At 41.0% G+C, this 25,438-nt stretch overlaps 1 protein-coding gene across 2 annotated transcripts in view; it reads right to left on the reverse strand.

Annotated features, from left to right (window-relative positions):
* The window catches only part of FHIP1A (FHF complex subunit HOOK interacting protein 1A), a 249,106-nt gene extending 225,402 nt beyond the window's left edge, over positions 1–23,704 (reverse strand). For both annotated transcript variants that reach the window (XM_019441274.2, XM_019441275.2), the window contains exon 1: positions 23,397–23,704. The gene's annotated coding sequence lies outside the window, so the exon portion shown is untranslated. The remainder of the gene's footprint in view (positions 1–23,396) is intronic.
* Positions 23,705–25,438: the final 1,734 nt, after the last annotated feature.

A 25,438-nucleotide genomic window follows, 5' to 3' on the forward strand; every position in this document is an offset into this window, starting at 1 on the left:
CTCAGTTTGTGAGTTCGAGCCCTGAATTGAGCTCTGTGATGACAGCTCAGAGCCTGGAGCATGCTAAGGATTCTATGTCTCCCTCTCTCTCTCTCTGCCCTCTCCTGCTCATGCTCTGTCTCTCAATAATAAATAAATGTTAAAAAAAATTTTTTTAAGACACAGACATATGTGGGTTAATTTCAATTCAGTTATTTCTGCTCAGGATCAATGCCGACTTAAGCTATTGGAGAAAGGGAATACATACAACTTCTTTGCAAAATCAGGAGGTAAAGGGGCAATCCTTAGCAAAAAAGAGGTTAAGTGCTGGTTGACTAAGTCAACAAAACTACTGAATAAATAATCTTGAATAGAACTTGGCCAGACTCCTGGATACTTTCCAATGGAAGAATATGGTCCCAGTTCTGTGATCTTTCATACCAACAGAGACTTCTGCAAGACACAGAACTCAACATCTAAGAAATTTAAAGCACTTTATAATGGTTAACTCAATCCCTTATTACATTCCTTTCCAGGAAAAAACAAATTTTGCAAGACTCATTTTGCCCGTGGAGGATGAAAAGCGTAAAGATGAAGTGAATGACTTAAGAAAGTAAAATGCATCCCTCTCCCTCACGGCCAGAAACAAACATGAAACATCCTTTCAACATGAAGGGTGACTTCATGAAAGATTTTAACAGAAACATAGCAGAACCCACACATCCACAGGAATATTAGCCTCTTCAAAGACTACACGCTGATTACAAAAATGCCCACCAATGGTCAACATATTTTAGGAACAACTCTTTTAAGGCTGCCTTATGTTTATAGCATTCTTTTGAAGTTTTTAACTGTGGCAAATTTGGTTCCTTGAAAGTGGAATTGGTATCTGTAAGTGGAAGTACTTTTAGAATCATCAAGCTGGATATTTTTAATCAAAAGGTAAGTCCTTTTTTTTTTTTTTAAATTTTTTTTAAGTTTACTCATTTATTTTTGAGAGCAGAGGAGAGGCAAAGAAAGAGAGAAAGAGAGAATCCCAAGCAGGCTCCACAGTATCAGTGCAGTGTGCAACTCAGGGCTCGAACTCAAGAACCATAGGATCATGACCTGAGCCAAAAACAAGAGTTGGACACTTAACTGACTGAGCCACTCAGGTGCCCCAAAAGTAAGTGCTTTTATTAAGCAGCCTGTAAACTTCTTCCGAAAACAATTCTTATATGTTCCAGAATTCCTTTCTAACAACAGCAGCAGAATAAGCAGGCAACCTCCCCGGATGACCCCTCTGAAAGGCACACTTCACTTATGACAGTGTCTTTGGTACTGGCAAAAGTGATTACATGCACTTAATCAGTTAGGTAACAGCTATGCCTGATTCCATTTTCTCATGTTTTTCTTTCATTCAACAAATATTTACAGTGCACCTGTTATGTGCTAGGTACTAAGTCCTAGGGCAAAAACAGGCCCACTACTTTCCCTTATGAAGACAATTTATATAAGCACATAAATTATCACCCAGGGAAGGGGGGGGGAGGGGGGAGATTCATGGTGATATAAAAGCCTGCAACAGTGAGACCCAACTAGTATAAAAAGGCTTCCCTGAGGAAACAAGGTTTGAGCAAAAGATAAACAGGACTTAACTAATTAAGCAAAGAGGACTGACAGGGAGAGATATAGACATGGTAGGGGTGAGGAGGAATGTTCGGAGTCATGAACAGCATGTGCAAAGATTCTGTGGCTTTTTAAAAGAGTGTGGGCACCTTAAGAACTGAAGGAAAGACAGTGGTGCTAAAGTATTGTGAGCTAATGAGTAACGGGTGTGAGACAGGCTGGCAAGGTAGTCAGGCTGGACCCCTCAGAGACAGGCACACAGAGGATCTTTTTTTACCTTCAGAGTGATGAGAAGCCCCAAGCCTCCTAAAATGGGAGGGAAGGTGAGTGAGGAAAACAACACCATGAAATCTGCATTGTTTACAAATCACTGAGGCTGGAATGAGGAGCCAAGTGGGGAGTGGATAGGGTGGAAGCAGGAAGACCAGGTAAGAAGCTACTGTAATAATCTAGAAGAGAGGGTAGAGTTAATACAGATAAGAGAAATGAAAGGGCTTGAGAGATACCAAGGATGTCAACTCAGTAAAGGATTGGATGGTATTCTCCATTTGTGGTTTACTCAAAGATCATGCTTTGGTTTTACCCAAGAGTTCCTTATTTGTTAATTATTTGCAAACCAAAAAGCATCATGCAAATGCCAGGATACTTTCTCAATCAGCTTTCTAAATCATATTTTAGCTTCTTTTAAATGAAGAAGAAAAAGTAGCAAAGAAAAAAACAAAATTTAAGAAGTATCTCATTTTATGTAAAAATATGTGCTCCTGAAAATTATGCTACACCTGGGTAATAAAAGAATCTATTTCATAAAGAATATTACTGAGTAAATATTTCTTCCTTGCACACAAGCATACACTAAAAAATGCAGAACAGATTATCGTGATACTTTATCAAGTGAAATGTAAACCACTATCTTGATTATTTCCGTAAATCACTTCTCCTTTATTGCAGGGTACATAAATTGGGTGATTTTACAACCCTTAAAAGATGGAATGGCTGAGAAATTTAATAATCACCAGCAAGTTTTATAATAAACCATTTAGTAAGCAACTAGAATGCCCAAGAGGCTTGCAAGGATTTAAATCTATTCATCCACCAACGACTTTATTCACATGGAAAAGTCATTTTTATATCTACGTTACAACATGCCACCTCCAGTCCATACCCTCCAAAGAAACGTAGCTTTCCTATAAGCCTGAAGACAATGTCATAACAATATAAGAAGCTCAAAATATAGTCAGCCTTATAGACTATACCCATATACCACCACAAAACTCTAATTTTGGCCACATGTCATTTTGTCTGACTATATAGACCAATTTGTACTACAGCTCAGAATGAACACAAAAGAAAGAACTGGGTTTTAGGAGTCTCGTATATCAAAACAAATGTACCAGCTAAATTCTAATTCAATGAGCTAAAAAGACAGTCTAATTTTGAGATTTTGCAACTAGAGTTTATACCAACTCTTCAAAATGCAGCTTTTACCTTGGGAAGGAAAAAACTGAATACGAAAAACACTGAGGAAAGAATTTAAAATCATGGAATGTCAATAAACTGACTTCTGAAGACTAAATGCACTTTTAAATATGCTGCTTTTGGCAACTAAAGTCACGACTCAGGCATTATTTTATCAGAGATTCTACATGTGAATTTGTTTTCTTTCCTTAAAAAAAAAAAAAAAAAACCCTTAACGTACACAAGTATATGTAAAGTAATTTGAATAGTCTAAAACAGTATCCTGACAGTCATTATCATTTATAGCACATTTATACACTTAAGGCTGAATTGGGCATATTGCAGTGTTTTGAAAAATAATCGTATTTCTGACATACCACAATAGCACTGAGAAATGCTGTGCTCTACACCATCGTGTGGTTATTTTAAATGTATAACTTGAGGGGCGCCTGGGTGGCTCAGTCGGTTAAGCATCTGACTTCGCCTCAGGTCATGATCTCGCGATTTGTGGGTTCAAGCCTCATGTCAGGCTCTGTGCTGACAGCTTAGAGCCTGGAGCCTGCTTCGGATTCTGTGGCCCCCTCTCTGCCCCTCCCCCGCGCGCGCGCGTGCACTCTCGTGCTCTGGCTCTCTGAAAAATAAATATTTAAAATAATTTAAATATATAACTTGAAATCTTTCCAGCACAGGGGTGAGAAGGAGCAATCATGAAAAATTTCACTATGGGGGGGGGGGGGGGCTGGGGGGGGTTAAGGAAAAACAGAGTAAAACAGACTAGATTTCTCAAGATTTATAACACTGCAGTATTACCTAAAAGAGTAATTCATAGAAAAATATTAATTACTACAGAGCTATGCCAGGGAATGTGCTCTACATGCCAACTTGTGGGTCACTGGGACATTTTATGATCACATGAAAACACAGCTGAAAGATGGGTTCTAAAATAATGCAGAACAGATTATCTTTCATAATTTCATCTGCTTGACAAAGATGTAATGATACAATAAGTTACTCTGCCCGAGAGTCTTCACCAACAACAGTGACACTTCTCATGTGATCACCAAGATTTTAGTACAGAAGAGAAAAAGGACTTCCCTTAGCTAAGCCTCAGGTCATCTTATAGCTTACAATTTCTGATTCCAAGTAAACAGATTTTCATTTGCCCTCTATCTCTCTTGAGAAACATAAAGAAATGTCTAAAAAGCTGGTGAAAAGTTGAAGGATGTTAGAAATCTCATACCTAATTTTCATTAGCAGGAAAAAAAATTGAGATTTGTATTTATCAGGAGTCAATGTAGCACACTGTCCAGATTCTCAGAGAAACTAAGAAATCCTGCTCTGAGAGTCAACCTTTCTCGTTTGTTTTTACCTTTCACTACAGAAATATTCAAACACAAACAAAGTAGAGAGAACAGTACACTTAACTGCCGAGACTCATCTCAAAAATTAACAATTTATGGCCAGTCATAATTCAGCAGGTTATAATCTTTCACTTTGCTCCTTGCCTTTGCTGAGTTGTTTGAAAAGTGAAAGCAAATCTCATATACCCGTATGGAAGGTAAACAAAATAAATGGCCCCCAAAGATATATCACTTCCTAATCCCCAGAAGCTGTGAATACTACCTTATCTAGCAAAAGATGTGACTATAATTTAGGATTTTAAAAAGGAATTTACCTTCATTTACATGAGGAGGCTCTAAATGCAATCACATGTGTTCTCATTAGAGGCAGAAGGAGATTAGATACAGATGTACACAAGAAGATGACAGGAGATTAAGCAGAGAGATGCCACCACAAGCCAAGGACAGCTAGCAGAAGCTATAAGACACAGGAAGTCTCCTCTAGAAACCTCACAGGGGAACATGGCCTGCCAACACCTTGAGTTTAGAATTCTGACCTCCCACAATTATGAGAGAATAAATTCCTGTTGTTTAATCCACCTAGTCAGTGGTAATTTGTTAAGGCAGTCAAAGGAAACTAACACAATACTATATAATCTGAAAAAAAATGTAGTATGCATCCTTAAAATAATTTTTAAATTATTTTTAAAATAATACCACTATTGGGTCGCCTGGGTGGCTCACTCAGTTGAGCAACCAACCCGATTTCAGCTCAGATCACGATCTCATGCTTCGCGGGTTCAAGTCCCACATCAGGCTCTGTGCTGACAGCAGGGAACCTGCTTGGGATTCTCTCTCTCTCCCCCCTCTCTCTCTTTGCCCCTCCCCACTCACTGTCAAAAATAAACCTTTAAAAAAAAAAGGTCTACACATGTTTAAAAAATAATAGCAATAATTCCACTATTATTCCTCTAAATCCTTTAATTTATCCACTCTCTGGAGTTTAAATTGTCCAGATTATCTAACTTTGTATAATTTATAGCTTTGTAATTAATTTATCCAAATCAAGATCCAAACATAATGGACACGTATCTCAAGTCCCCTAATGATAGCTTCTCTTCCCTCTGTTTTCCTTGTCATTTATTTAATCACACTAATGGAGTAATCTGTCCTACAGGAACTTCTACATTCTGGATTTGGCTGGTTACCTCTCCGTGGTATTGTTTAACATCGTCCTCTTTTTCCTGTGCTTCTTATAAACTAGTAGTTAGGTATAAAAGTTTGATCTGAATTACATGACATTTTCTTTTAACAAGAAACCTCACAGACAACCTTGTATACTTCCTATCCCATCAAATTAGGAGGCCTGTAGTATCTACTTCTTTCTCTTTTTGTAACATTAAGATTGATCAGTGGGTTCAGGGATTATTAGCCTAATCCATCAATTATAAAGTCTGCCATCAGCCTCTGACCCCTAGTCACTGGTGACCATTCCTAATATCTATTATTTCACCGGGGTAACAAAATGGTTATATTTTCTTTATATCATTCCTTCCACATTTGTTAGCTAGAATTCTTCTAAAAACAAGATTTTTTCCAAACTATTTGGTTACTCTGAAATACAGCTGTTTGGCTTTTTTTTTTTTTAAACAGGAAAGGTACTATAAATGCTTGATAACATCTAATTTTTAAGGGAGTGCCAGGATGAACACAACAAAGAGACTACAAAGACCACCTTGTCTATACTCAATGAGTGTAACTTTCTAACTGCATTCAAGTTAGTTCTCAAATTACCAATTCAAATACTTGGTCTACAATATAAAACCTATTTTTAAATAAAAGCCAGGATTGGGGCAACTGGGTGGCTCAGTTGGTTGAGCATCTGGCTCTTCCTGATTTCTGCTCAGATCATGATCCCAAAGTCATGAGATCAAGCCCTATGTCAGGCTCCATGCTGAGCCTAGAACCTGGTTAAGATTCTCTCTCTCCCTCTGCGCCTTCTGTCTCTCTCTCTCTCTCTCTCTCTCTCTCTCTAAAAAAAAATAAATAAAAGCCAGAATCCAACACAACATGTCAATTTGATGTCAGTTCTTGGGATTTATGCCCTATCAGATCATTCTAAACTCCTCAACTAACCACTCCAAACCATTCAGTCTGGGTCTACTGGATCCTATTTCACTAATACAAACCACCTTCTCATTCTACACTGTGCCTTTGGTTTAGTGTTCTTCACATCTGCCTCTCTCTTTGCAAACTACTAAAGCTGGCCTTTTCCCCTCCAGGAGTCAAAACACCTCCTGCTCTTGCTGTCCAACACGGCTCCTCTCTTCTGAGAAAAGCACAATCCTTCTTTTAGGAAACTGTTCCTCTTCCTCACCCCAAATAGGTATTTCTAAATGGGGCTGCCAATAACCAGACAATCGGTGCCACTGGCCATAAGGACAAAGATGTCACCCAAGAGAGGTCAACCAGAGCCATTCCTAGGATTCAGAGATTTGGACTAAGGAAAGAGGGTCAAGCCCCCTCTGAGTGATTTTTGGCTTGCTGGCAGCCATGCCCCAGCCACGTGGAAGCAAATGACCTAGAGAGAAGGAGAGACAAGAGACAGAGAGTCTTGGAGCGCCTGGGTGGCCCAGTGGGTTAAGCGTCTGACTTCAGCTCAGGTCATGATCTCAAGGTTTGTGAGTCAGAGCCCCGCGTTGGGCTCTGTGCTGACAGCTCAGAGCCTAGAGCCTGCTTTGGATTTTGTGTCTCCTTCTCTTCCTGCCCCTTTCCTGCTCACACTCGGTCTCTCTCTCTCCCAAAAATAAACATTAAAAAAAAGAGAGAGAGAAAGACAGTTTTGGTGATACAGGAGTTTTTGGTTTGGGCTTCCCTCACACTCACCTCACCTGTCCTATATTTTGGCCATGTGAGCCAATAAGTTCTCTTTCTGTACAGTTTAATTTCTATAATTTATGACCAAAGAAATCCTAATATGATCCCTACCATGATTCTTGAAGACTTTGACCACAGTCACCTCTACCTTCATTTGTCATACCTACTTTCATCACATACTATCCTAATAATTTTATGTGTCAATTACATATCTGTTGCCACATATATTTTCCAGACATATATTTTACACACTTCTTGACCTCCCCCAAACAGTCCCTAGAATGGGGCTAATAGACCTGAGTATATAAATAACGATTGCCGTGCACTGATTTTTACTTCCATGTTAAGCACTTCACATCGGTTATTTTATTTAACACTCACAGAAATAAGGGCATTATTATCTCCACTTGATGATGAGGAAGCTAAGATTTATCCAAGGAAAGTAACTTGTTCAAAGTCACACATTTACAAATGGCAGGGTAGGGACTTGAACCCGATGTGTATTTAAACTGCCATCCTGCTTCCCACAATATAAATCCTTGCTACTTAACTTACCAGAAAGCATAAATGATCAGAGACTTCCATGTAACCCCTGAGTTTCCACTAACCTCAAAGTGCATTTTCCTCCATCATTAAAAATAACATTAATGTATTGATGTATAAATAAATGAACTATATGAAAATAAGTATCTTGAAAAAGTTATAATACAATTTCACCAAGATTGCTACTGGCAGCCTGAAGACTAAATGCTGGCATTTCTCTTAAAGTAATAGGTAAAAGGAATGAATATTTAAGACTACTCTGTCAGAACAAGTTGTATACAACTCCCCTGGCAGTGATATTTCAAAACAGCAAAAAGAGATTTGTGAGCACCTGTCAACATGTGACACGCCTACAGCTCTCCAATTGCTCAGAGGAATATTCCTGTGTCATCATTAGACACTAATAGTTATCGAGCGCTCCCATGGCTTGGAGGCAGGAACAGAAGGCCTTTAGGAAGAAAATGGTTTCATCTTCACAGCTAAAAAGGAGAGAGGCCAGGACAGTAAAAGCAACTTACTGGTGGAGAATCTAATCACCACCAGTTCTCACCTCTACAGTATCTGCATCCTTTGGGCCAACTTTCTCAATTTCATGCTTGTGCCTCCAATTCCTGCTAGCCAAGTCCACGTGTAGCTCTTGCTAGCAAATGAACTTTGAGGCAATAGTTTTTCGGCATCCAGCCAAGTATCTTCCATTGAAAAGAGTCCCATAAATGTATATTGGCGGTTGTCTGTTTCTTTTTTTTTTTTTTTTTTTTTTTTACCCTTTCTCATTTTTATCACAACAAAGTGGTTTTTTTATCACTTTCTCATTTTTATCACTTTCCTTGAGGACCTGACACCGTATAGGCACAGTTCTGGGGAACAGAATGATTGTTCCTAAAAGGCCAGAGGACATTGAAGAGGCACATGTAATTTTGGAACAACACAGTCAAGGGGAGGTATGCCCAGCACATACTGAAGAATGCATCCCCTGGTGAGACAAGACATACTGTCTCACTTGCTGACTTGAATACTTTGGTAAAAGCCCCTAAAGAATGGAAAGCTGTCACAGGCTTAAGAATATCTGAAATGAGATCATATAGATGAAAGTGCTTTGTAAACCATGAACAGCCAAGGGACTATAAACTTCTGTTGTGATATGGCTATTATTACAAACGCACAGATCTGGGGAACAGGTAGTTATATGGTTTGAAAGAACTAACCTGGTCTGGATAGAAGTGATCTTTAGTAACCATTCTCTTTCAGAGAATACAAAAGAATACAAAAGAAAAGCTAAGCAACAAATGGTAGGGAGTGAAGACCTCCAAGTTAGCAAACTCCCACTCAGTTCAACAAATTCTTACTGAATGTCAAGCACGAGTCTATGTCTTGGGATATACAGCCAAAGACAGCCAATACTAATATGGCCAAAGATCGCTGTCCTTTTTGGAGCTCTATATTCTTACTAAGGGAGAGAGTCAATAAACAGTACACATAATAAATAAGTAAATTATAATATGTTAGAAGATAAATGCAGAAGAGCAGGGTAAGGAAGATGGAAAGTAGAAAGTGTTTCCAGTATTTTGAGCTTAAAAGATGAGCAGACCATCAGTACAGCATGTGACTCTTGATCTCAGGATCATGAGTTCGAGCCCCATGTTGGATGTGGAGATTACTTAAAAAATAAATAAATAAAATCTTTAAAAAAAAAAAAAAAAGATGAGCTGAAGAACAGAGCAGAATGAGGTCGGATTTCCAATGGTGTTCCTCAAAAACTACGTTCGGTTGTGGGAAAATGAGGAAAATCATACTCTGCTTGAATAAAATTTGCATAAAATTTGACAAATCTAAATTCCCTAGGAACATATAGCTCATTTTATTATTTCTTTTCCTTCACCCTTGTTCAAAATTATTGACAAAAATGTGCTATATAGCGTATTTACAGAAGAAGATACAAAAAGACTTAGCCAGAAGCAGAGCAAAGGGAATTACGAGAGACACGAGCAAAGCAGATGACAGTTAAAGTAAACCAGGCAAACCAGTGCCTCAGGAATGGGCTCATTTCAACAAGACTTTAGGACTCAATTTTTTTCTCAGGCAAAGTTGGATCTAGTTCAAGGATGATATATAGGTTTCATTTCTGGTAACAACCCCAAACAACTTGCAGAGTCTCCCTGGAGCATGGCATTGATAAAGACTTTGGGGTCTTGTGGCAAATGAATTAGACATTTCTTACTGGGTTCAATACGGAGGGTAGGCAAGGAAGCATGATTTGCCTTCCCTTTCCTAGGTAGATCTTGGTGCTTTAAAAAAAAAAAAAAAAAATCAGTAGACATTCTCTGGCCACCTACTAAGTAAAAATTAACATCAATAACAATGGAGGATTTGGAAGGATAGGGCTGGAATTCCTAAAGGATTCTTAAATTCCTAAAGGAATTTATAATCTAGTTGGGAAGAAGGTCAAATGTATACAAGATGACACTGCAAGGCATCAAATGACTCAGCTTGTAAAATTTCAGTCCAGAGATTCACATGCCAAGAAACTGCTACAGCAAAAGATAGCCAAGAAAGACTTAGTGGAGGACACAAGCTCTGAACTGGGCTTTGAAGAATGTGCATCACTGAAATAACTAGAAAAAGGAAGGGTTACTCCCAGCAGAGTTGGATGAAAAGGCATAGGTAGCATCTGCTCCAGAATGAGAACAGACCAGCATGGCAACCAGATCATAGATAGATGCCTTGTGTATCACTCAGGATTCTCCAGAGAAACAGAACCAATAGAAGATTTTACACACACACACACACACACACACACACACACACACACCCCACAGACAGAGAGAGAGATTTATTATAAGGAATTGGCTCAAGCAATTATGAAGGCTGAAAAGTCCCACAGTCTACAGTTAGCAAGTCAGAGAAGCAGGAGAGCCAATAATACAGTTCAAGTTCAAGTTTCAGTCTAAAGGTAGAGATGGATGGCCTAGATCAAAAACAGTCAGGCAAAGAGTGTGAATTTTTTTTATTCAGCTTTTTGTCCAATTCAGGTCTTCAACAGATTGAATGAGGCCCACCCACAACAAAGGCAATCTGCTTTACTCAGTCTAACAATTCAAATGTTAAATCTCATCCAAAAATACTCTCACAGACATACACAGAATACTGTTTAACTAAATATCTGGACATCCTGTGGCCCAGTCAAGTTGGCACATAAATTTATCACCCCACTTTGAGTTGAGTCATTACCAGTAGGAAACAAGGACCATGATCAGTGACACGGGCAAAGATACACTTTATAAAATCAGATTGACTTTAGCATGAAAATGGATTCGAGAAAGAAAAACCAGAAACAAAAACAAGATTTAAAAATATAATTGTGGACACCTGGGTGGCTCAGTTAAGTGTCCAACTGTTGATTTCAGCTCAGGTCAGGATCTCATGGTTCGTGGATTCTAGCCCCGCATACAGGCTCTGCATGGAACATGCTTGGGATTCTCTCTCTCCCCTCCCTGCCACTTCCCTGCTCAGACACTCTCTCGCGCGCACATTCTCATGTTATTTTTAAAATAAACATTTTAAAAATATATTATAATTGACCATGTGACAGTAAGAAGTAGATAGATCATCAACAAACAAACATGTATAGGGTTCTATTTGATATAAGGTATTCTGCTAGGTGATTAAGATGCACTTACTCATAAGTGCTACCCTATAGTTTAATTTGATATCTGGATCCAAACGTAGACCTGCCCAGCAGGAATTGGAGAAGCAAGCCTAAGATTCCAAAGGTCAGCGAGAGGATGCAGATTTATAAATTATCCACATGGGGAAGAGAGCCAAGTTGAGAGTTTGCCCCTGACATGCCTATACGGAGAAGCCCAGAGGACAGCAGGTTGAGTCAGTCAGGCTCGAGTCAGGAAGCCTAATCAGACCTACTCATTTTGTGATTCACTGTGAAGGAATGACCACTCCTCAGTGACAGACTAACTCTAAAACATGTTCAAAAGGTAGGATTACTTTAAGGGGAAAAGAACGGGAGGCAGCAACACAAGCAGACCCCACACACCCAAACTCAAGTTGCAAGTGGGTTCTCCTGTAGCAACTCCAGCGTCTGCTTTTCAAATAGGACATGCAAGGTCTTAAACAGTAACACATTGGAGAAGTACCAGGAGGAAATGCAGAGAAGGTGAAACTTAACCAAGCTGATAAGAAATTTGCATTAACCATTAAGCATTTAATACAACTCAGGTAAATAGTGTTTCCTGAAGCAAATCAAGGGTAACAACAGTCCCGCCGTCAGATTTTTCACACGCATTTAAATGACTACATCTTGCTTAAAATAAGCAAAATGTCAACATTTTGAATATATACACAAATAGGAGAGATTTTAAATACTCACCTTAAAAAACTGACTTCATGTTACAGAATAGACAATAATCAAGAATACATTAGACAGGTTGCATCTTCCCAAAAAGATCAAAATAAGAGCATATGCCAACTGTAAAGTACCCCCATGTCTTAAGAAATAGTTTTATTAAAAAAATTTTTTCATATAAGAGCACCTGGGTGGCTCAGTCAGTTAAGTGTCTGACTCTTGATTTCCACTCAGGTCATGATCTCACGGTCCATGAGGTCAAGCCCCATGGCAGGTTCTGCACTGTCAGTGCTTGGGATCCTCTCTCTTCCTCACTCTCTGCCCCTCCCCTGCTTGCTCGCTCTCTCTCTCTTTCTCAAAAATACATAAATAAACTTGAAGAAAAAAGAAAATGTTTCATATAAACAAAATGTCAAGAAACATTTCCCCTAATAAAACAAATATGGACAGATGTCATCTTCATGCTGAAGATGCACCAAATATTCATGCTAACAGAGCTACTTAAGACACTGTTAAAATACACTTACACATCAATACATGCATGTATACATATGTGTGTACACACATTTATATACGTTTTCTATACTCGTTTTGATATATTACAAAGAAAATACTAAAATGAATGAATCCCAAGTACAAGTTCCATGAACACAAACCAAACAGAAGACACTCATTTTGAGACATGAAATCTAATCCTCTAATCTAATAGCTATGAACAAAGCTTGAACTCAGTGAAACTATTAATCGACTCTCTCAGAGAGTCAATAAACACTTTGCCACAGGAATCCCTGAGATGTGCTTGCTTCAATGACCCTGAGTCATGAAATTTATCCAAGTAACATTTATCACATTTATCAAAGTATCGTTTTTCACATTTTTCACACACAGAAAAGTGAAATCCATTCCTGGCACTTTCTATAAACCTAAAGGTCTTAAGATTAACCCATTACCAGTATTTCATTAGAAGTAAACTTTAACAATATAAGAAGAGCTAAGATACGCTCATTCTGTGTTCTGCACCACCTAGTGGATTCGCTGAACTCCTTAAAGGCATGTCCTAGAATAACGTTCTTCGGAAAATGTTTGGGGAAAAAAAAAAAAAACTATGCTCCATTAAAACTAATTAGCAGCTCGGCCAACAACTGCAGAGTATTTTTATAGCTGTTATCAATTACTATCTTCTCTTGGGGAAAACATTAAAACCAAAAGGAACTTGCAATGTGAGCAAATGAGGCAAGACCCACCTAAAAGCTCAGAGCCTTTGCTACTATGACCTCCTATTTCAGTGTCTGATCACATATGAATCATTTCTATCTTCAGTCTTACACATTAAGAAAAAAGGTGTTAACATAATTTTACACGGAGGGACACTATTACAGGAAGTATAAATTAGAGAAATTTAATATTTTCATGTCTTTGACTTTCACAAAACTTCACTATAGAAAACATTCACACAAGTGTACTTTAGGGGATATTCTCTAAAATGCTGTTCTTAATATAGAAAAATGGGAAACCACCCAAATTTCCAACAATAGGAAACAGTTTAAATAACCTGTGATGTGCTATTACACAGCCGAAATGCTCTGTATGTAGGGGCATGGAAATACTTTTAAGTTATATATATTAAGCTAAAATAAAAACCAAGTTGAAAGAGTTGAAAGTTGTTTAGTATTACCCATGTACTCGGTAACAACCTCAATAATATTTTAATATGGAGATAAGTTTGGAGGAAAAACATGTACCTATTTATAGCAGTTTCTCCAGAACATTAGATTACAGTGCACTTCAAATTTAAACATGACATATTTCCATAATATTTGATTGTTGAATAATATGTATTATGTGTATAATCAGAAAGAATAAAGTTTTATTTTAAGTTAGTGATATACTTCAAAGGGAAGTAGGAGAAAAACTTAGGATAAAGAGAAAACATAGATGTTAAAAACTTTTCTAGGGGCGCATGGGTGGCTCAGTCAGTTGAGCGACCAACTCTTGATTTCAACTCAGGTCATGACCCCAGGATTGTGAGATGGAGCCCCACATCAGGTTCCGCAGTAAACATGGAGCCTGCTTGAGATTCTCTCTCTCTCTCTCTCTCTCTCTCTCTCTCTCTCTCTCTCCCTTTTGCCCCTCTCCCCCGTTTGTGCGTGCCCTCTCTAAAAAACAAACAATGCCAAAAAAACAAAAAACAAAACAAAACAAAACCACTTTTCTATAATTGCTCTAAAATAACATCTGTCTCTACCTCCCTTTTAGAAAAGTTATATCCTTCTCAGAACTCCAAATTTAAGCCACACACACAGATACTGGAAACACCTCCTTAGCTAACATCTCCTGTTAGTCACAGCTTCTCAGGATAGAAGTTGAGCCCAAATTCCAGTACTTATCAAATTCAACTGAGCAATGCTGTCACTTCCTAAACAGTTGCAGACAAACTGCATTCAGTGTCTCTAATTCTAACTACAAGTTAATACAGAATTCAAAAGAAAAGGTACAGAGTCTGCAGACTCTAAAGATATTTGAAGCTTTTTCATAATGGAAATATGAGGGGTTAAGAGATAACTACTCTTGAATCCACAGTTCCATAACCTATTTAAACATTGCAAAAAAAACTAGATCAAAGTGGAAAAGAGAATTGCCTAGAAAGGTAATTGTGGAGAAACAAACATGGGGAAATGTTCCACTGCCTGGGGAGGGTATGAACTTGTGCTAGGAGAGGTTTGTCTCTACAGTCATGGGACCCTGACAAACATTTAAACTCCCATACCTCAATCTGCTCACCTGCAAAATGAAAAAACTGGCCATAAAGAGTCGCTATAGTCCTTTCAGTTCTAAAATTCTGAAAACAGACCGCTATGCTATTCTCGCCAAAGGATTTTTTTTAATAGTATACCTGTACACATCACAGCATATACGATACAAAGTTGTAAAGTAACATAGCCAAAAACAGCAGACTCCTGTGTGTCTCTTCTCCACCCCTGAATTCCATTCCCCAGAAGAAGCTCCTTCAACTCTGCAAGATATTTCTTCTGGTAATTAATTCCACATTTGTAAATCACACATTTAAATTAGAATTTCCCAGGTTTTTTTTTTTTTTTTTTTCAGTTTTAGACATTATAAAAAGTCCTTTTCTCAATCTATTGGGGCATTTATTCACCCACCCCACTTCCCCAGGTATAGCCACACTGTCGAGATGCAAACGATATAAAAATTACATACACATATATGTGTGTACATATTTACATATCATCCTGTTCCCAGTGAGGTCACATTTTGGTTAATAAATAAGCTTTCATTTCACATCCAAACACTTCACAAAATGTAGCAGGCAAAAAATTAAAAGCTTGGCCTCTGTATTAAAAATCCTGGATTCGGTTTGAGTCCATGATGTATAGCAGCTGAGTGTGAAAATGTGCTAAGGAAACCTAACTCAAAACTGGAGATGGGAACCCACGAAGAGAGGTCTCTGAGACGCATACCACTTGTGGTCACAGCTTGCGTAGTCCAGGAAAAAAGAAGAAAGGTTTCCTCTCAGCCCAGCAACAGTAAGCTGCCCTTGCCTATAGCCAATGAGAAGACACCACCACTTAGAACTCTCATTTTCCTCCAATAAACTTTTGTTCAAAACAAATCCCTCTAAACTTCCTCCTTACCTCTATAAAGAAACACTCTCCTTTGTTTGCCTATGGTACCCCGTAGTTTGTTTGTCCCAACTGTAATTTTTCCACTCTTCCCAAATAAGCTCAATTTTTGCTGGCTGAACAGTTTACCTTTTTTCTTTTAAAAGGTTGACATTTCTATGGTCAACAAACCTTCAACAAAGCAAGAAAGAAAATCCAATGGAAAAAAGACAGTCTCTTCAACAAACGGTGCTGGGAAAACTGGACAGAAACATGCAGAAGAATAAAACTGGACCACTTTCTTACACCATATACAAAAATAAATTCAAAATGGATGAAAGACCTAAAATGAGACAGGAAACCATCCAAATCCTAGAAGAGAACACAGGCAGCAACCTCTTTGACCTTGGCCAGAGCAACTTCTTACCCGACGTGTTGCCAGGGGCAAGGGACACAAAAGTAAACACGAACTACTGCAACTTTATCAAGATAAAAAGGTTCTGCACAATGAAGGAATAATCAGCAAAACTAAAAGGCCGCCTACAGAATGGGAGAAGATATTTGCAAATGACATATCTGATAAACAGTTAGTATCCAAAAGCTATAAAGAACTTAGCAAACTCAACACCCAAAAAACAAACAACCCAGTTAAGAAATGGGCAGAAGACAAGAATAGACACTTTTCTGAAGAAGACATCCAGAAGGCTAACAGACACATGAAAAGATGCTCGACATTACTCAGCATTAGGGAAATACAAATCAAAACCACGATGAGATACCACCTCACACCTGTCAGAATGGCTAAAATTAACAACACAAGCAACAACAGGTGTTGGCAAGCCCAAAATCAAACATGAATTGCAAGGTTTTCTTGGACTGGCAGGTTATTGTAGCAACTGGATCCCAAACTTTCCCCTTATGGCCCAAGATTTATACACTTTGTCAAAAACTACTAAATCTGAATCTAACATCTGGAAGATTCAGATAACATGACTTTTCAAATCCTAAAAGTTAAAAAAAAAAAAAAAAAAACTGTCCTTGGACACCCCAATTGTCAACTCCCTTTCTGTATATGAAAAAGAAGGGAATGCCCTTGAAGCACTCTCCCAAAAGCATGGAGATTGCCATTGATCCATTGGATATTACAGCCAACAACTAGATCCTGTAGCCTGTGGATACCCCATGCCTCACACCTATGTCTTTTACTTTCTCTTATAAAGACCACTAAGGAAATAGTCATAGGATCTCCTTTAACCATCTTTGTGCCACATGCAGTTTGAAGTTCTTAACTCTCATCATAGCATCTTTCAGTAGGCTGTCTCACTTAGTAAGTCACTGTAATAACTCATCACTGTAATAAATCACTGTAAAAACCTTAGCCCTGCTACTATTTTTCCCCTCTTACTCTGACGAAACCCCCCATAACTGCTCAATACCAACAGATCACCCTCTGACTCCCTGTGATGACTTATAGAAAACTCTTTGAGTAACACTGACTACTCATGGTTCACTGATGGTTCTTATGTGCAAAATGAAGATGGTAAATATCACGCTGAGTATGCAATATCAACTCCTTTTGAAGGAACTAAAGCAGCACCATTAACTTTGGCTACTATGGCCCAACAAACCAAACCATACACACTGGGGCCTGTATCCTAATCAATGGCAAAACTGCCAACGTTTACACAGATAGTAGATATACCTTTGGAGTGGCTCATGACTTTGAAATGTTATGGCAACAATGTGGCTTCCTTCAAAGACAAAATTAAAAGCAGACTTTTTTTCCAGAAATTATTGGATGCTATACTATTATCTGCTGCTTTGGCTATTACTAAGATTCCAGAGCATTCTAAGCTTGACTTTTGGAAAGCTAAAGGAAATCACCTTGCCGACATTTCTGCAAAATAGACTGCCCTCCAAAGTTCCAAAGTCAAACTTCTGTCGTGGTCCAAAGGAACTCATCTTCAGATGATAATGTGGAGAAACTGACTAGAGACACCCAATGATTAGCACAAGAAAGGAAAAAACAGTATTGGCAATCGGATGGTTGCTGGTATAAGAAGAGAAACCTCTGGTTTGGGTCAAATAAAAAAATAGCCCTACCAGAAATTCTAAAACTCCCACTACTGACAACTGTACATGCATCAAACTATCAGTTGATATATAAAATGAGATGTTTAGGAACCAATACTGGTAGGGAAATATTAACAAGGCTTCAGAAAGTGCCTACTTTACTCGTCCCACCTGCCCAAAATAAAATCCAGGGCAACCCGTGTGCACAGTTCCTGGGCACTTTAAATTGCCTAATGGACCATTCAAGGTTTGGCAAATGGATTTATTCAGCTACTTCCATCTTACGGATATAAATATGTTTTGGTAATAATTTGCATGTTTTCCCACTGGGTCAAGCCTTTCCAGGTAGACAGGCTACTGCCTCTTCAGAAGCTAAAATCCTATTGGAAAAGCATCTATACACAGGGAATCCCTCTTGAGCTTCACAGCTACCAGGGAACCCGTTTTTACTCGTCAAATATTATGGCAAGTCTGTGCTGTTTGGCCAGTTCTACAGCATTTTCACTGTAGTTATCATCCTCACTCCTCAGGACTAGTCAAGTGAACAAAAGGCATCATCAAAACCCAACTGGCAAAATTTGTGGAAACTCTCCAAATGCCTTGGTGGTTGGTTGGTTCTTCTAAATCTCAGATCCACCCCCTTTGGAGCTCATAAACTCTCATCCTTTGAGTTATTTACTGGGTTCCCTGTAAATCTAGCTTCCACGTCTTTTTACCTGCACCTAATAAAAGGAGATACAGTTCAATATTGCGAATGTCTAATTACATCTCTTGAAAATAATCATGCTCAAGTAGAGCAATCTTTTCACAGTGTGTTCCCAGGAGATGAAGACCCAAACATTACACCCTGCAACCTTGGCATTTTGTTTATTGGAAAAGATATCTCCAATAAGACTCTCTTCAACCACACTAGAAAAAGGTGTTTACCAAGTGTTACTGACTAATCCCTGTGCAGCCAAAATCCAAGGAGTAGACTCCTAGATCCATGTGTTCCATGTAAAGAAAACTCTAAAACTTGACTGGACTTGTACACCAACTGGTGGCCTCAAATTAAAGATTTCCAGGAACTGAAGCCGACAACAGCTGGAGCAGACAGCTTTCCCCAGGATGATGGCATCAGGCCAATACTCTTTCTGCTTTTTCTTATCTGTTTTCTCCTTCTCTATCCTGGAGGGACAACACCCTCCTTCACGTTTCCCAATCCCTCACAAAACAGGGAAACCTTCCTGATAGTTCAGATTCTGTTGAACAAACCCTGTCATCCAAAACCCCAATCTGTCCAGGACAGCCATGACCTTGTAGTCTTCCTCACAGCAACCTTCTCCTTCATCTCCACCACAACCACTAACTATACCTGCACCTCTATGGATATTTGTCACTAAGTCAAATTTCTACAACCACGTTTTCCTGTACCTTGGTTTGATCTCTCCCCTGCCATAACTCTCAATGCAACTAATCATACCAATTCCACCCATACAGTTTCCCATTCCCACTACTACCTTAGGTCTGCTTGCCCTAGCCAAACAACCTCCTCTCTATATGGCCTTTGAGAGCAAAGTCCACAGAACAATATGGTTTCTCCCTACTTGTTCCTCAAACACCACTGACCCTTAGCTTGAAAGGACCAACTGAAAAATCCCAATTAAGAGCCCTATTAATAATCAAACCCTAGCAGGAATCTTATATGCACCACCTGGTTTTATCTTTGTGGCAAACCGGCCTCTCAGTGGGCCTATGAATGTTTAGACAGCTGGCAGGTTGGAGGCCAATGCTTGCTAGAATAACTGTCTCTGTGAACATCCACAATAAATCTGAAGCCTTCCTGTGGTCTTCCTCCCTAAACCTTCAACTCTGCATTCACCAGGAACTCCCCAGAGGTATACAGGGCTCTGGATGCCTCTATTGTAGGTATTCACACCAATGAACAAATTATTAGAAATCTCTCTCTGGAGTTGGGAAAACTTGCCAATTCCTCTGTTAAGACAATAGCAGTCCAACCACAATTATTTGACTCATTGGTTAAAGTAGTTTTGGACCATCACATCGTCCTTGATTACCCACTTGTTAAATACAGAGGTATTTGTGTGATAGCAAGCAACTAACACACATGAATAAATTCTTCCAAAGAACCAGAAACCCAAATACATAAAATTAGGGAACAAGTACATTGCTATAGCAAATTCCACCTGATGATCCGTGATCCTTTGATCTCTTTGGCTAGTTACCTTCAGGTTTAGGCTCCTGGTTTAGGACTATTACACAAACTGGAGTCATTATTCTGCTCATTTTATATAATCATTTTCAAACTTTGTACCTGGTGCCTGTCAAACCTTTGGGTAGAAATAACATACCCAATAAGATGATGCTGGCTCAATGCATCAAGATGATCTCCAATGCTTACAACCTAAGATATAGACTTTAGATGGGAAATGCCTGAGAGTTCTCTCTTCCACTCACCCTTGTTACTCAAATGTGGCCTCAACAGTTTCCAATCTGGGCACTTTTCCTTGACATTGGACAGGACCCTAGGAAAGGTTCTTCCTCACATCAAGAAATAAAAATGTTTCTAATAAGAACAGATGACCCAACTCTTGATCAGTGATGCTCTTAAAGAAATATTTTGATCACAATGGGGAAATGTAAAAATGTGTTACGGAAACCAGACTCAAAATTGGAGTTGGGAAGCCAAAAAGGGAGGGCTCTGACACACGTACCACTCGTGGTCACAGCTTGCACAATCCAGAAGAAAAATTTCCTCTCAGCCCAGCAACAGCAAGCTGCCCTCACCTGCAGCCAATGAGAAGCCACTACCGCTTGGAAATCTCATTTTTCTTCCAAAGAACTCGTGTTCAAAAGCCCTCCCAACTTGCTCCTTTTCTCTATAAAAGGATACTCTCCTCCTTTATTCTCCCAACCTGCCTATAGTTCACCATCAATTGCCTGTCCTGAATTGCAGTTCCTCTGTTACCCTGAATAAATTTGGCTGAACTGCTTACCTTTTCCTTTTAAAAGGCTGATAGAAGGGGCGCCTGGGTGGCTCAGTCGGTTAAGCGACCGACTTCGACTCAGGTCATGATCTCACGGTCCATGAGTTCGAGCCCTGCGTCGGGCTCTGTGCTGACAGCTCAGAGCCTGGAGCCTATTTCAGATTCTGTGTCTCCCTCTCTCTGACCCTCCCCCGCTCATGCTCTGTTTCTCTCTGTCTCAAAAATAAATAAACGTTAAAAAAAAAAAATTAAAAAAAAAATAAATAAAAAATAAAAGGCTGATAGAAGTATATACCTAGAAGTTCCTTATTTTCTCTGAATCTTAACTGTTTCCCTCCTATATAATCTAAATATAATAGCACCCACTACAAAATGGTTAAATCACAAAGCACAAATATGGTACATGTCAAAGTACTTTGCTAATTATAAAGCTAATCATAAAACATACAGAAATGTTACTTTCTGCTCTTGCCTTTATAAGAGACCAGATCCCTATAAATGAAATCCCTGACATTATTGGTCACTCTTGAGCACTGTTCCTCTACTTAGGCTGAGTTAGAAGTCACTGAAAATAAGAGTGAAATAGATATCAATTGTGTTCCAAGGCCAGAATCTGAGTGTCCAGTTCTTCAAAGGGCTCACGTGTACACAGAATATAAAATAAATACCTAAGCATGGATTTGAGAAGGCAATTTAGTTTTCTATTCACCTGGAGAGGAAGCTTCCTTACCAAAATTTTATTTTAAGTAATATGAGAACAAAATTTCAAAAGTCACCCCTCAGGCAACTCTTGTTTCTTCTAATATGTACCTCTCTATTTTGAAATAATTTGTTTGTACATTTGCTTTTTGACTTGTAGACATTATCTATTGGCTTCCTATTATGATAGAATGAACTTCGTAGAGAAAGTGTTCTGAGCCAAACTTGAGATATTATGATGCAGAACTGTCCAGTGATGCATTACTCTAAACCACCCTTTCATTTCTAGTCTTCAAAGGCCTACGTTAAAAGCAATACAACCTAGAGTGTCTCTGTTTAGAGACAATAAGGAAGCTAGCTGGGCAGCTGGGCCTAAAGTATTAGACCACTCTAAACCTCTCTCTGAATCTAGTTCAGGGATGCTCGGTTTCTTTTGCCCTTTTCACCCACCCCACACGGTTTAGTCCTGTTCCTAAAGCTATAGGACAAATGAAAAAGGAGACCCCAAACAGTTTCAGGACAAGCGTGGGCATAATTCTTATGAGTTCTATGGAAAGGGATTAACTGGAGCTAAAAGAAACCAGCTTTTAATTATCTGAAAAGTTATCTAAAGCCGACAAGATGCAGCATTAAAATTTATGGACTGAATCTCCTGCATTACATCTGTCCAAAGGAGACCACTAATGTTCTCCAAATGCAGACTTCGGCTGGGGTACGCTAGGTTTGAGGCAGGGACAACATCGGGTCCAGTGCCACGTTTACAAGTAAACTTGAGGTCAGGCAGGTGACCCTGTCAAACAGGCATGGTACATTAAGGAAAGGAAATCTTTTCTCTCATTAATCAACAGGATAAAGGTGATTAAGCAGGAATTATTTTTCAATGACCTACATAATTTCATCAGGCTGCTATGGCTATTAGCAGACAGCAGATGACTTCCTAACAAGATGAATTTGATAGCACAGCCCTTCCCGAGAAGGCTGGGTGTGGGCCCAATCGGTTGACACTGCCTACTACTACTCCTCAGCTTGGGGATCATTCCTCCAATGGGGATATCTCCCCGTCACTGGATGGCTGAGGCTGCAGCACTTGCTGAATGGTGGAAGCCGGGTCTGTTAAGGGATGGATCCAGGTAGGTGAGACAGAGGTCACGTGATTCCCGAAGTTCCAAACAAACAAGACTACAGCTGCTACCAACACCTCACCCTGGCCAGGCTTGAAATAGAACAGCAGCTAGTTCATTCCCTAGCAGAAACGGGGTTAACAAGGAAGCATTGTTGGAGTCGGGGCGGGAGACAGACGGACAGGCATGCAGGCACGACATCAATAACAACCACCATGATTTGAACGCAGTTTCATTAGAGACCTTACGAAACTGAGCAAGAGCCACCCAACAAGTCCGCCCTTCCACCGGGAGAGTGCTACAAACCTCAGAGGGACGCCACCTCGGTCTCCCGTGAAAGCGAGGTGGCTTGGGGAGAAAAACTGAGCCCCAGATCTCTTCGCCTCTCCTCCTCCCGTAGGACCCCCGCTCTCTGGCCCCAGGGACCAAGGAAAGAGGTGGAGAGCCCTGATGACATCTTTCTCCGTCAAAATAAGCCGGCTCTCTCTCTCCCGGGGTCAGTCACCGAGTAACGCCGGGTCCCGCGGCTCTCGCAGCCACCTCGTCCCCGCAGTGCTGCGGCCCGATGCAGCGATCTAGTTTGGGGTATTCCCAGTGCAACCCCCATCCCAATACCTGCTCCTCCAGCCCAGTCGGCGGAATGCAAAGAAAGGACGCGTCTGCTCTCCCCACTCTCTTAACCCCCTAAAATAAAAGAAGTCCTCAAGCGGCAAAGCTCCAAGCAGGGTGCCACGTACCTGCCCGCGGACTCGGCTCCTCCTTCCACACAGTGCGGGACGCTCCGGACAAGTGTCCCCAAACTGTCGGGAAAGTTTGTGCCGCCGTCCAGGGTACACCGGACCCCGAGCCGCCACCCGCGCCGGACTCCAGGAGGGGCGGAGAGCCGGCTCCTCCCCGCCCGGCTCCAACTCAACAGCCCGGCCCTAGGAAGAAAGTAGGAGAAGGGAGAAGGTTTGAGCGCAACTTTCCGACCATGCGTCAGCGGGCGGCTGAGCCGCGCGGATCCGGGGCTCTGCACCACTCCCCCCTCCCAACTCTGTGCTCCTGGGAGCGCGAGCGGGGCGGGGCGAGCCGGGGCAAGGCGGGGCCCAACCTGCCCGGCAGCCCTGGGGAGCACGGGGCCCGGCCCCGCCCCGGCCGCCGCCAGCCCCGCCCCCACCCCTGCCCTTGGGACGCTCGGCAGCCAGGTGCGCCAGGGCTTGGGCTCCGCGGCGCCGCAGCCTCGCGCGGGTTTCCAGGGTGAAGGGGGAGGAGCCTCGGAGGGAAACTTTCCACCGAAACTTAACCCGGGCGACGTGGAGTACACCCCACCCCGCCTTTAGGGGCTCGTCTTTTGTCAGCACTACATCCCTTCACACACAACCGCTCTCACACCTCCCCACCAACGAAAAAATAAATCAATATTTATGAACCAGCCACAAGGCTGGTTTCTTGGGTCCTGCGGGGTGGAGGAAGTCAGACAACTCCGCATGTCACGGACGTTTTAGATTTCTTGCTCCCCAAAGGTTTGACGGCAGCCAGCGGTGCCCTCTCCCCACTCCAATTTCTTTCACTGAAGCCTTTCTTTCTATCCCTGAGGTTTGAACTTTAAAACACTAACAAGGTCCCAAGAGAGCTGAGTCGATGACGGAAGCGTTCTCCTGTTATTTTACTGGCATATTCTACTGAAGTGAGCAGGGGGAGTTTTACTCTTGGCGGACTTAAGGAGTCAGGGTTTTGGGGAACGGAGGGCAGTGAGCAGGTGTTGCTTTTTGTTTTTAAGGTGAGTCAGCATTGTTGCAATTGTTCGCGAGTATATGTGTGCGTGGCACATGTTCCCTAGCAATCCTCCCCCAACCCCCAGATGAGGGCTTTTTAATGTGGACAGTTCTACAGCAAAAAGGAACCATCCCCAACTCAGGACTCCCCAGAAAATGGCACAGCAGGTTCAGGATCCATTACCCCAGCACCCGGGGAGAGGAGTTGGTGGTGGTCTTTGGCCCGGCGCGGGTCTCCTTTCCAGAGCCCAGACCTCCACGGTGTAGGGCCTAGCCTCTCCTTTGCCCTTAGACACTTGGGGCTGTGCCCATTGCCAAAGTAGGCGGCGCTGACTTCCCTCCCCTATTCCTGCATCTCCCACGCCCCCTGGGTGCTTGGGCAGCAGAGTCAATGCTCTGCTTTCTGGACTTTAAAGCCAGGAGGAGGAATCAAATTCTTAGGTAGAGGCCTTCTTGGCATTTTCAGAGCCCTGTGGTTGGCATGGCTGAAACTTGAGGTAAGCCAAAACCTGAGCAGGTCGGGCCACACCACAACTTACAAAGGTGGATGTGGAGGATTTTCCACCTCAGCAGCGTCCTGCTGGCACCTCACCAAATTCTCCTTTGGAGGAGTATCCTCCTCCCTCCATTCTCAGTGAATGGCGTCCGGGGAAAACCAAAATCAGGTATATCTAGTTTCAAGTTCTCTCTTGCAACCATGGTAATGGGATGATAGGAACTACACACTTCCTTCTAAGGCTGTCTACGACCACTGCTGTGGCTCATGGAAAGCAGCACCAACACAGGTTGCACTTGCTGGGAGTCCTTTCAGGATTCACTAGCCTTTCACCTGTAACAAGTGTAGACAAGGGTCTCAAGTAAAATCTGGGGAAGGACAAGGGAGAAAAAAGGGGAAAGTTCTACCCAGCAGGTCACCTTGGCCTGCTCTAATAATTGGAATGTGGGGAAATCATTAGTGCTTTTTGCATGCTAGGCATTCTTCTAGGTGTTGGAGACAAAGGGGATAACAAAAAAACTTAAAA

The sequence above is a fragment of the Panthera pardus genome, unplaced genomic scaffold (assembly GCF_024362965.1).
Source record: "Panthera pardus isolate Hobbes unplaced genomic scaffold, ASM2436296v1 HiC_scaffold_13, whole genome shotgun sequence".
Classification (NCBI taxonomy): Eukaryota; Metazoa; Chordata; class Mammalia; order Carnivora; family Felidae; genus Panthera; species Panthera pardus.